The sequence below is a fragment of the Portunus trituberculatus genome, chromosome 13 (assembly GCF_017591435.1).
Source record: "Portunus trituberculatus isolate SZX2019 chromosome 13, ASM1759143v1, whole genome shotgun sequence".
NCBI lineage: Eukaryota > Metazoa > Arthropoda > Malacostraca > Decapoda > Portunidae > Portunus > Portunus trituberculatus.
Genome location: NC_059267.1, coordinates 3,182,963 through 3,194,280, shown reverse-complemented (window position 1 = coordinate 3,194,280; position 11,318 = coordinate 3,182,963). Strand labels below are relative to the sequence as shown.

The 11,318-nt window shown below is 41.9% G+C and overlaps 1 protein-coding gene across 2 annotated transcripts in view; it reads right to left on the bottom strand.

Moving 5' to 3' along the window:
• LOC123503122 (muscle calcium channel subunit alpha-1-like) overlaps positions 1-2,539 on the bottom strand; it is a 230,015-nt gene extending 227,476 nt beyond the window's left edge. Inside the window, exons 1-2 of one of the 2 annotated variants that reach the window (XM_045252615.1) lie at positions 2,146-2,539; positions 1,092-1,277 (exon numbers count right to left, since the gene is read on the bottom strand). The gene's annotated coding sequence lies outside the window, so the exon portion shown is untranslated. The remainder of the gene's footprint in view (positions 1-1,091; positions 1,278-2,145) is intronic. The other variant, XM_045252618.1, reaches the window with a different exon arrangement.
• Between the last annotated feature and the right edge of the window lie 8,779 nt (positions 2,540-11,318).

The window sequence follows — 11,318 nt, the reverse complement described above, 5'->3', positions numbered from 1 at the left end:
ACTTATTCAAACTTATAAAAAAACAAAACTCTCTCTCTCTCTCTCTCTACAAATAAAATGGAGAACTCATGTCTGTGTATTTCAAGGACAGAGTGAAAGGGTCAGCGGGGGACGACACTCCCTGTGAAGCGAGTGTGGCACAGTTCGGCCGGCCCTGCCACGCGCCGCCCCGCCACTTAAGATCATAAGAACAAAAGAACATAAGGGAAGTTACAAGAAGCCATTAGGCCTACGTGTGTGAAGGTACTCCCTGTATAAGACATGCCAACTCATTTCCATTTATCATTCTTATCCATAAAATTTGCCTAACTCTTTCTTAAAACTCCTTAATGAATGCAGAGTTTATTCCCTTCATCTGGTAATTTGAAAACTAGTGCCTTTTTTTTCTATTCTAAATTTATCAAGCTTTTTTTCTTGTCCTATTTACTGACCGTGAGGATTCTGCTTACGTGTCTCTAGTATGTATACCACTTAACTCCTTCAGTACTGGGATGCATTTTTACCATGATTTTGGGGTATGATTGGACGATTTTCATTTATATTTGGAAAAGTCTATGGGGGTCAGAAGATTAATGGCCAAAGTCTTCATTATTCTAACATCCACATGAGTTTCTGAAGCTGTATAAAATCACCATATAGTAGCCAGAATGAATATAGAAACGTGGCATGGTACTGAAGGGGTTAAAATCCTTGCCCTGCCCTGCCTTGCCCTGCCCTGGAGCGGCGCGCCCTAGGAAGCTCAAGTGACTCCGGCTTCCTTGACGTGCCTCAGGGAAGGACATACTCTGCTCTGTGCCTTCCCTGCTTCCCTAAACATGGAAATGTGGGCGTTTTTTAATGGTGTTCAGGACCCTTGGTTCACGCCCACTCATGTACGAAAGTGAGTGAATGAATATATGAATAAATGAATACGACATGGACACAAGGACGAACAGACAGACAGACAGACTGACGGATAGACTAAAGACATAAAAATTTAGACACAGACAAACATAGAGCGCGGAGGACAAACTGACAGTAATAGACAGACAGACACACTAACAAAAAGACAGACAGACAGACAGACAGACCAAATAAAGTTGTAATCTCACCTTCTTTGGTTCAGTGGTTCATGAAGCAGCGTTCGAAGCAGACAAACGGTCCGCCACCAAGTTTCACGGGCCACACGAAGCACCAAACCACTTCGTTCCTTTCTAGTGGTTTCGAATCACACGACACTGTTCCGAGTCTTAATTCGAACCATGCACCGCTCACTGAGGAGCCACCATGCCCCAGCGCTGCCAGGACGATAAGGAAAAGGAGGTAAAGGGTTACACTCAGGAGTTTCGGATACTGGTTCGTGTGTTTCGGAATCAGATTTGGGTGAAGTTCAGTTATGAGCTTGAAAAGTCGGAGAGAATTCGTCACAGTTTCAGTCCAGCTCCGTGTGTGCATGTCAGTTAGGAGTGTATATAGTTTGTCTAGATTGAGTTAGGAATGTGTGCTGTTTGTCTCGTTAAGCTTTGGGTTTGACTAGCGTGTTTCTAAGCTGTCTTGGTTACGTGAAGAGGTTTCTGGGAAGATAATGTGGAAGGGAGAGAGGAGGTGAGGGCGACGGAGGAAGTGTGTAGGGTGTGTCTTGAACTGAGGGAGGAAGGCGGAAGGTAGGGTGGAGGGTGGAGGGGGAGAGGGAGGGGATGGATGGTGTGAAGTATGATGTGTCGTCAGGTAATCAATCAATGAGTCATGAGGTGAATTATTCAAGTGGCCCAAGCTGTGCCAATCAATCTAATACCAGTCAGTCATACCCAGAAAACTGCCGTAACATTAGGATAAGGAGAGAGAGAGAGAGAGAGAGAGAGAGAGAGAGAGAGAGAGAGAGAGAGAGAGAGAGAGAGCTTAATATCCCACTTCCTCTTTCTTTCCTCATCTCACAACCCCAAAAAAACGAAAAGAAAAAAGGAAAAATATCTTCAAAAAACATGAAAGAAAGGAACCGTAAAGGAAGCATAACAAGGAAGAGAGAAAGCGACAGAGAAAGACGGTGGAGGAGATTGCAGGGGAGATCACTAACAAAACAGGAAAACTAAACAAAACTTACTGAGGGGGGTATAAATCAAAGGAGGAGGAAGAGTCTAGCGCACCTGTCCACCTAATTAACCTCACCTTCGTTACCTATTTGAGGCGTGACGGACTGGCCGCGTTCACCGGAGGAGTCCAGACCAGGAAGATGGGAAGGAAGAGGAGGAAGAGGCGAGGAAGAAGGAAGAGGAAGAGAAGACCGATATGCCGTGGCTAGCAGCACACATCTTTCTCAGAACAAGGAACAACAGTAGGAAGTGGTGGTGGTGGTGGTGGTGGTGTGGCGGTGTGGTGTTAGGTCATGAGTGTCAGTGGTTGTGGTGTTGAGGTGATGGTGGGGGTGGTGGAGGACGGCCACGGCAGGCAGCACAGTGTTGTTGGTAGTCGCTGGGATGTCGCGCGCACACACACACACACACGCGCACACTCGCTCCCGCCGCCCCTAGGTTTCACTCTCGAGGCTGCCACCAACACACTAAGGCCTTCTACATGCTCACTCCCGCACGCTCACCCCTCCCACTCCTCCTCCTCCTCCTCTTCCTGTCCTCCTCCCGGCTCCCCCTCCTCCTCCTGCCCATCCTCCTTCTCCTCCTCCTGCAGTGATACCAGATCCCCACCACCATCGCCTCCACCACCACCACCACCGCCACCACACTACCAGCGCACCGCCTCTCCTAATCATTACTTTGCTATATACACGTAAAAGGTTAGCAGCAGCAGCAGCAGCAGCAGCAGTGGCGGCAACAACAGTATATAGATGTGTGTGTGTGTGTGTGTGTGTGTGTGTGTGTGTGTGTGAGAGAGAGAGAATCATATGCTTTGTAAATCGTGATATTGAATGTGTGTGTGTGTGTGTGTGTGTGTGTGTGTGTGTGTGCGTGTGCAAGTGTTAATATGTGCATGTGTTCGTGTACATTGTGTGTGTGTGTGTGTGTGTGTGTGTGTGTGTGTGTGTGTGTGTGTGTGTGTGTGTGTGTGTGTGTGTGTGTGTGCACTTGCAAGTGTTAATATGTGCATGTGTTCGTGTACATTGTGTGTGTGTGTGTGTGTGTGTGTGTGTGTGTGTGTGTGCGTGCGCGCGTGCACGCGCGTTTGCTCTTTTGTGTGTAGGGGATGGGGATTAATAATTCTTTCCGCCGAACACACACACACACTCAGTTGGCATCAGTGCCATTTGACGCCAAGGGGTGCCGACGCAGGCCTCTCACAGCTGGCATCACACACACACACACACACACACACACACACACACACACACACACACACCTTCCTTCGACCACTGGCGACACCAAAGAAAACGGAAAATTTACCGTATACATATCACAGAAAACGTGACCTTCTCCCGCTCCTTGCCCCAGTCCCTTCACCTTCCCTTCCTCTCCTCTTCCTTTCTCTTCCCCTCTCTGCTCTAACCTTTCTTCCTTCCCCACCACAACTAACTCCCCCCTTTCCACCTCCTCCTTCATATCCCGTCCCCTTTTTCCTGCCTTGTCTTCCTCCTCTTCCTCCTCTTCTCTGCGTCCATCCACCACCTCTTCCTGTCTCTTCCTTCTCTCGTGTATTAAACAAAGGAATAAACTCATAATAAACACGAATATATAACGATTATTTGCTTTTTCTTTTGTTTTCGGGTACAAGGAGGCTGTACAAGGCCACGCAGCCCCCCGTGATATTAATAAGAGAGGCAAAAGAAATAGTTCTCGGTATAAGACTTATTTCTGCACCTTACATACCCCTATTCTCTCCAAGTACTCTATCACTGCCACTGTCATCATAAAGTGAGGCGCCACACCTGCTCGCCTGTACTGTGCCTAGAAAGAACGAGGACTCGAGGGTGGTCTGGCAGGCAAGGTGTTCGTCTGAGTGTAATAACTATTTAGAGAATGTGAAATTTGATGAAGAAAATGCAGTATACATGAATCTACCACACACACTCAACTTATTCACAACGGCACATCAATATCACACACCTCAGACAACCACAGACACGGGGCTCCCACACATAGCACTTTTAATAGCACATGCATCCCTCCATAACAAGATAACACAGCCAAAATGCCTTACATCCATCCAGACATACATAACACACAACACTTAGCACTTACGGCAGGCCCCAGACGACATAGGTCGGCTCACAAACTAACTAAAACATTAATTTTCTGTTGACATTATGATCAATTTCACTGTCAGGAACCACACACTACACTATGGCAACGTCCTTCCATGGAAAACACAGGCAGAAATTCGAAAAGGTGCGCGTGCACATCACTGGTTTCCACTGTGTCTGGCTGTCTGTCGCTGCTACGGATCTCCTGCTGGACACAACCTATACACATCATTATGAATGCATGCCGAGCCACGCCGGGATTCTTTGCTCTTCTTTGCACTTTCAAAATTGAATATGCATTTACGAGTGATGTTTGATAATGTAATCTATGTATGTCTTTATGTTTGTTAGGTGTGTGTCCCGTTGAAGTGAAGGTAATGATGATGACAACAACGCCAGGGAAATCCTTAGCTACAAGTCTCTGCCCTCCACAGAAGAGGAACATGGAGTCGTCGAAGTGAAAGTAAATTTGCGAGAGAGGGAATTTTTCCTTAGTTTTCCCTAAGTAAGTATTGTGGTCAATGGGTATTCCCCACAAGCCAGGCCACTGATAGGAGTAAGCACGGCATCTAGCCTGTATTAATGAAAATATCTATCAATATAATGTAATACGAAATATCGATATTTGTCTAAGAAGTCATAGTACACAAGACATCATGAAAATCAACTTTATCATATCAATAGTTGGCCCTTGCTATGCCTCGTTTTCTGTCGAATTATTTCGCGTGGAGCTTGATAGGGATGACTGCAGCACTACAAGACTATTGACTTGCCCCTTGTGTCTGTCTTTATCTTCAGGAATGAGTTTGAAATGTCTTTCATTGATTGGTGGATGAGCCTAGAGCAAGGACATGGACGTGCAGGGCAGTGAGTGAGGGGTGGCAGCACTGTTGAGTGGCTTTCCTCCCACTGATTCTTGAAAGCATACATGCAAACATGGCCACTGCTTCGCTACCTGGCCCTGTACACCTCACTGGACAGGCAGAGAGGGAGCTGTAAGTTAATGGAGCTGTGGATCCAGTTTTCCTGATCTTTATGAAGCTAATGATGAAAAACAAACAAGTCACAATCACTACTGAATGTTTTAGAGATGCACTGATAAGGTTCGGATGAAAAGTAGTACTTTTGGCCACAAGTTCCATTGAAATAGGAGAGCAAAATTTTATCAGTATTGTATTTGACATGCAATTTTACTTAAAATCAATATCTCTTTACAGGAGACTACATTGGTTGTAGCCACAGCACTGCCTGTGTGAAGCAGCCCAGAGGTGTGAGGATCATTGTGAGCCTTGCACAACACACAGGCGTGACGGGCCACTTCTGACCACTGGTGTTCAAGACCTACATGTCATGCAGCTAATGCTGCACTCAATTTGTTGTGTGATTTTAATGCAATAAATATTTATGTGTTGTTGATTACAGATGTTATTCATCTACTACATTAGAATAGTGAAGAATCAAATTGATACTATCATAATGGTGCATATGTTTACTAATAATACTTTCCTCACCTTACTAGCTCCATTGATGCAGCGTATTTCCTGAAGGTGCCCAGCGCGGGGCATCATCACTTTCAATCGTGTGAATGATAAATACGGCACCTTCACACCATACATCACCATCTACTCCTATAAAGGTTTCATTTCGCAGAAAAGTACTTCATAATGTATGCGAACAAAAGGCTAAATCATTAACTTTAGTGCAGCACGTAAGAAAATAAACGAACCTCGCATGTCATTTAAATATGAATGAACAGATAAAACAAAGGAGTGCCTGGCAACGCTCGGATCCCTTGATGGAAGTAGTACTAATTAAATTTCGACTGGTGTTTACGAGGCAAACTTTTATGAATTACCGAATTTATATTTTATTGTAGATATGGACGGCGTACTGCAAACATTAGGGCCAGTCTGCCTGATGCGCCGGTAATGCCATGGGCGGGCTAAAGCGCTTGTTAATGGTCTATTTGTGTAGTCATTATGTGAGTCAATAGGGGTTGTATTCTCAAACACTTCTCTCACTTATTCAGGTGTATTCACTACGCTCGGGTAGAGATTATGGTCTGGATACAAAACACAGCCACATTCACTTGCTTTTCACTGCACTTGCTCACCGCGTACCACAACGAAAGCTTCCGGAAATTTAGGAAAAAAAAAAAAAATGTAAACTAAACAGGTCTCCGTCAAATCTTTTTACTTCATATCTTACTGTTTGACGAAACTCCTTATTTCTTGCTTTTAACTCCTTCAGTACCATGACACATTTTCATTTTCAATCTGGTTACTATTTGGTGATTTTATACAGCTTTAGAAACTTATGTGGGGTATTAGAATGGTGAAGACTCTGGCCATTTTTGTTTCGGCCTTCATAGATCCTTCATAATGTCAATAAAATCGTCTAATCATACCCTAAAAACATGGTAAATATGCGTCTCAGTACTGAAAAGGTTAAAAGGCAACAACCTGCCTCCTCTTCTCCGCATCGATTTTTGCAGGGATAATTCTAGCTCATCTCCGCTCTCCTCTCTGTATGCATTTGATTCAGTGGTGCTGCACGTGCTGCCATGCCTACTAGGTGCTGCGTCAGGTATCATCAGCACAGGTAATATCCAAAACTCACCGAATAAGAAGCGCATCACTACACAACGGTAGTGTTTAGCTCGCAAGTTTCTCTCACTCAGCTGATCGAGGGCCACCACCTTAGACATTCTTGTATATGAATGAACAGAGGTTTCAAATCCGCTGGCCCGGTTCGAATCCGGGATGAAGCAGTCTGCACTCTACACAATGTTCGCTCAGCTGTCTATCCTTTCTTCGTTTGCCCAATAACTGAGTACCTGCAGGAACCGGAAGAGGTCACTGTCACCTTGTCCTTGAGTCCCGGGGTGAGGGGTACCGACCACCACACACTCACAACCTGGGTCTCAGTTGTCTCGATGATCACCTCTCTTCAATATCAATTGCTTTGTGGACCAGATGACCTGAGTACCAATCGCTTAGGGACCAATTAACTGTAAACCCTCACAACCCAATGGCATGGAGGACAAGATACATAGATAAGAACATAAGAAAATGAGGGAAGCTGGAAGAGTCTGATGAATAAATAAAGGATCTTTCCTCATGGTAAACAAAATGAGGTCACCGGCGTAAAAAGAGAAAGAGGAGTGTGTGCTTGGAATACTGGCAGGAGTGGGGAGTGGGGAGTGCAGCAAGGAGTGGAGTCTCAAACTATGGATAAATGTTTCAGATTCAATGTGTTAATGAAGCAACTTTGGCGAATCTTTACAGCATTGAAGGAGAGAGGGCAATAAAGGACGATGGTGGTGGTGGTGATGGTGATGATGATGATGCTTTTCGTAGGTCAATGAAAGGAGACTTGAAAAAGAAACATATTCTTTATTATTTTCTATATATTTCTTCTTCCATGACATTGATCAAAGAGAGAGAGAGAGAGAGAGAGAGAGAGAGAGAGAGAGAGAGAGAGAGAGAGAGAGAGAGAGAGAGAGAGAGATAGCTTTCTTCCTCCTGCCCTTCAATTTCTCCCAACAGTTGTAGGACAAAATACATCCATAGAAATCCTGATGAGACGCACACAGAATGGCGGCCCGAAAATATTGCACACACACACACACACACACACACACACACCTATCTCTATATGTTAATGAAATATAAAATACACAAGCTTCCTTTAAATGTCTTCATGGAATATTTTTCTTTTTTTTGTTGGATTTTTTGTTTATTTCATCTTTTTTTTTACCTACAGCACAAATCTAGTGTATTTTCTTTCCCCATTGTGTGTATTCTTATATGTATTTTTTCGTCAATAGATGCAAGTTTAGGATTTCTTGTTCGTGGTTTCACTCAATTGCCTTTTAAATACACTAGTTCAGTTTTCAAGGCATTTATTTTCATACTGCACCATATGAAAGCTTTTTATTCATCCTTTCTATTTTTATTTTGTAGCATCTATTTTTCTATCCTACAGTACAATGCAAGGATATCAAATCACTGTGTATTTTACCCTCTGCTAACTTTCCCTCCTACAGTTTCGCGCACGGTTGTCAGTCTTCCTAAATAAACATCTCTGTCTCACTTTCTGTACCCACTTTCCTAAATGTTGTGTAATTCTTTGTGACTTTACCACCAGGAGACTCATCGCCACGCACACACTGGCTTACCTACACGTCTATGTATACAAGGGAAGGTACACACGGTCAGAGGAGCATACATGTGCACACAATGAACGGCTTTAGGTATACATGAATAACATACAAAGGACTTCGAGACAAAACAATCTTGATCTTTTAATAATTTTGTGTATTGTGAATGAAATGCGAGTGTGTGGTCGATTCATTAGAATATATTTAAATGAAAGTCTTGTTTGTATGTTTTCTTTCCTTTGTTTATTATTATTTTTTTTTTTTACTTTTTTTCTGCCCGGGGAAAGGAACATAATGAAATAGAACTTTTAATATAATTTCTTTTCTTGTCCTTTTTCTCTTCCTTTCTTTTCTTCTGATCGGTGGAAACAATTTTTTTTTGGATAATATCTCTTCAGTGCTGTGATTTTTTTTCTTCCTGTGGGTAATGAAATAGATAACTCGACTTTATTTTAATGTGGTTCGGCTTTATTTTCTTTATTTCCACATAGCCATTTTCTTCATCATTTATTCCTACTTTTTCTATTCTTGTAGCTGTTATTTTCCTTTTCAATTCTCTCTCTTTCCCTCTCTTCGTCTCATTTCCGATCACGTTTTCCATTACTCTCTCTCTCCATCTTAAAATTACAGACCAAAAATATAATATGTAGATTCTTTCAAAATGTGCCTTTATGATCTATCTCCTTGGAATCATCTAAACGCATCTATGTATCTAGCTTTCCATAATGCCTCTATATGTACACACACACGCACGCACACACACACACACACACACACACACACACACACATTTTTCGGATAGGCCATGAATACTAAGAAATAATTAAACAAGTCACAAAGAGAGAGAGAGAGAGAGAGAGAGAGAGAGAGAGAGAGAGAGAGAGAGAGAGAGAGAGAGAGAGAATCATACTGGCATGCTTGATGTAATGACAAGCAACTCATACTCGAAGGTGGCTCTGCTAAACATTGCATTACTTAATCATCAATAAGCGAGAAGCAACAAGTGAGAAAAAAAGAAAGATAAAAACAAAAATAAGTAAAAAAAAAAAAAAAATCAACAAAGATCAAATATACAAACAAAACATCATGACAGCACTATTACTATCATTATTATTATTAACATTATTATTATTATTATTATTACTATTATCATTATTACTATATTATGTATTGTTATTATAATTATTTCTTTTTTTTTACATCATAAACATCACGTATATTTTTCTTATTATTCTTATCACCATCTATCATTAATATTATGGCTAATACTTCACGAGTAACACTGATCATGATAATATTCGACAGGTACACAAAAATAAATATTCTAGTTATTATTTACAAGCTATTTACAACAGTGGCTATTATTATTAGTATTGAGAGAGGGAGAGAGAGAGAGAGAGAGAGAGAGAGAGAGAGAGAGAGAGAGAGAGAGAGAGAGAGAGAGAGAGAGAGAGTAGAACTAGTAGAGGTAGTAGTAGCAGAAATAGTAGTAGCAGTAGTAGTAGTAGTAGTAGTAGTAATAGTAGTAGTAGTAGTAGTAGTAGTAGTAGTAGTAGTAGTAGTGATGGTGGTGGTGGTATAAACATCTAGAGTGTAAACATTCTTACTACAACAACCAACAACCGTTTTCTTTCTCCCGTCACCACCAGCACCAGCCTCTCCTTCCCACCAATTTACACAAATACAAATATACAACTTTAGTCTTCACGAGTATGTATGATTTTAAACCTATAACGCACACACACACACACACACACACACACGTACACACCTATACACACAAACATACACACCCAAAGGAATGACTATACATGGGTTTAGGTTATACAAAAAATACATGTTGCTTTTCTCTTTTTCAACAAGAGAGGAAGAGTAATTACAGTGGTAGTAAAAATACTATTTGGATGGATAGATGAAATAAATCCGTCATTTGTTATTAAGCAGTTTTCTTTGATGGGTTTAAATGATCGTACCTTGAGAATTCATCGTGTGTGTGTGTGTGTGTGTGTGTGTGTGTGTGTGTGTGTGTGTGTGTGTGTGTGTGCGTGTCCAGCCTTGCCTAAATTGAAGTAATATTTCATCTGCCTTAATTAACATATCTTTTCATTACGTTCTTACCTAGCAATGATAATAAATAAAAATGATGATAGTAGTAGTAGTAGCGGTGGTAGTAGTAGTAGTAGTAGTAGTAGTAGTAGTAGTAGTAGTAGTAGTAGTAGTAGAGAAAAGGAGAAACGTTTGGAGGGAGAAGGAGACATAGCAGAGAAAGAGAAGTAGGCAGGAGAGGGAAGAGAGTGAGAGAAAGAAAGGACATACGGAGAGAAGGAAGCAAAAAAAAAAAAGAAAATAGGAACGTGAGAGAGAGAGAGAGAGAGAGAGAGAGAGAGAGAGAGAGAGAGAGAGAGAGAGAGAGAGAGAGAGAGAGAGAGAGTTGAAAAAGAAGTAGAAATATATAACCTCCACTCTTCTTTTCATCCCTTCACTCTCTCTCTGTCCATCCGCATTTTCCTAGCACTTCAATATGTGTGCCGTTGATGAATGACAATCTTATCAACCGGCGTCCCTTCCTTCAGGTTCCGCTCTTTGATGTCGTGAGCTAATGAAGGCAATTCTATTCACCCTGACGTACATTTCGGCATTAAGACTCAAGGGAGGACGTGTGTTTACATTTCTGTCTTATATATTTCCCCTTGCCCTGCTCTCCTCCCTTTCCTTGTTCTCAACTCCTCGGGATAAAGAAGAAATAGGTGGATGACGCAGTAGGTGAATTCTTAATACCAGTAAGGGGAAAGTGTTTGATGAAATAGGAAAAAAATGAAGGAAAAGGAGGTTTGTTTTCTTATGCGTTCTAGTTTGTTTTATAAAATTAGTTGTTAGGTCTTTAAAATCATATAAAGGTTCTGACATACTGAACGTTAAAAAGTAGATAATTGCATGTAACTGTTGACATTGTAATTCTCAAAGCAGAAAGTAAGACGAAAAGTGAAA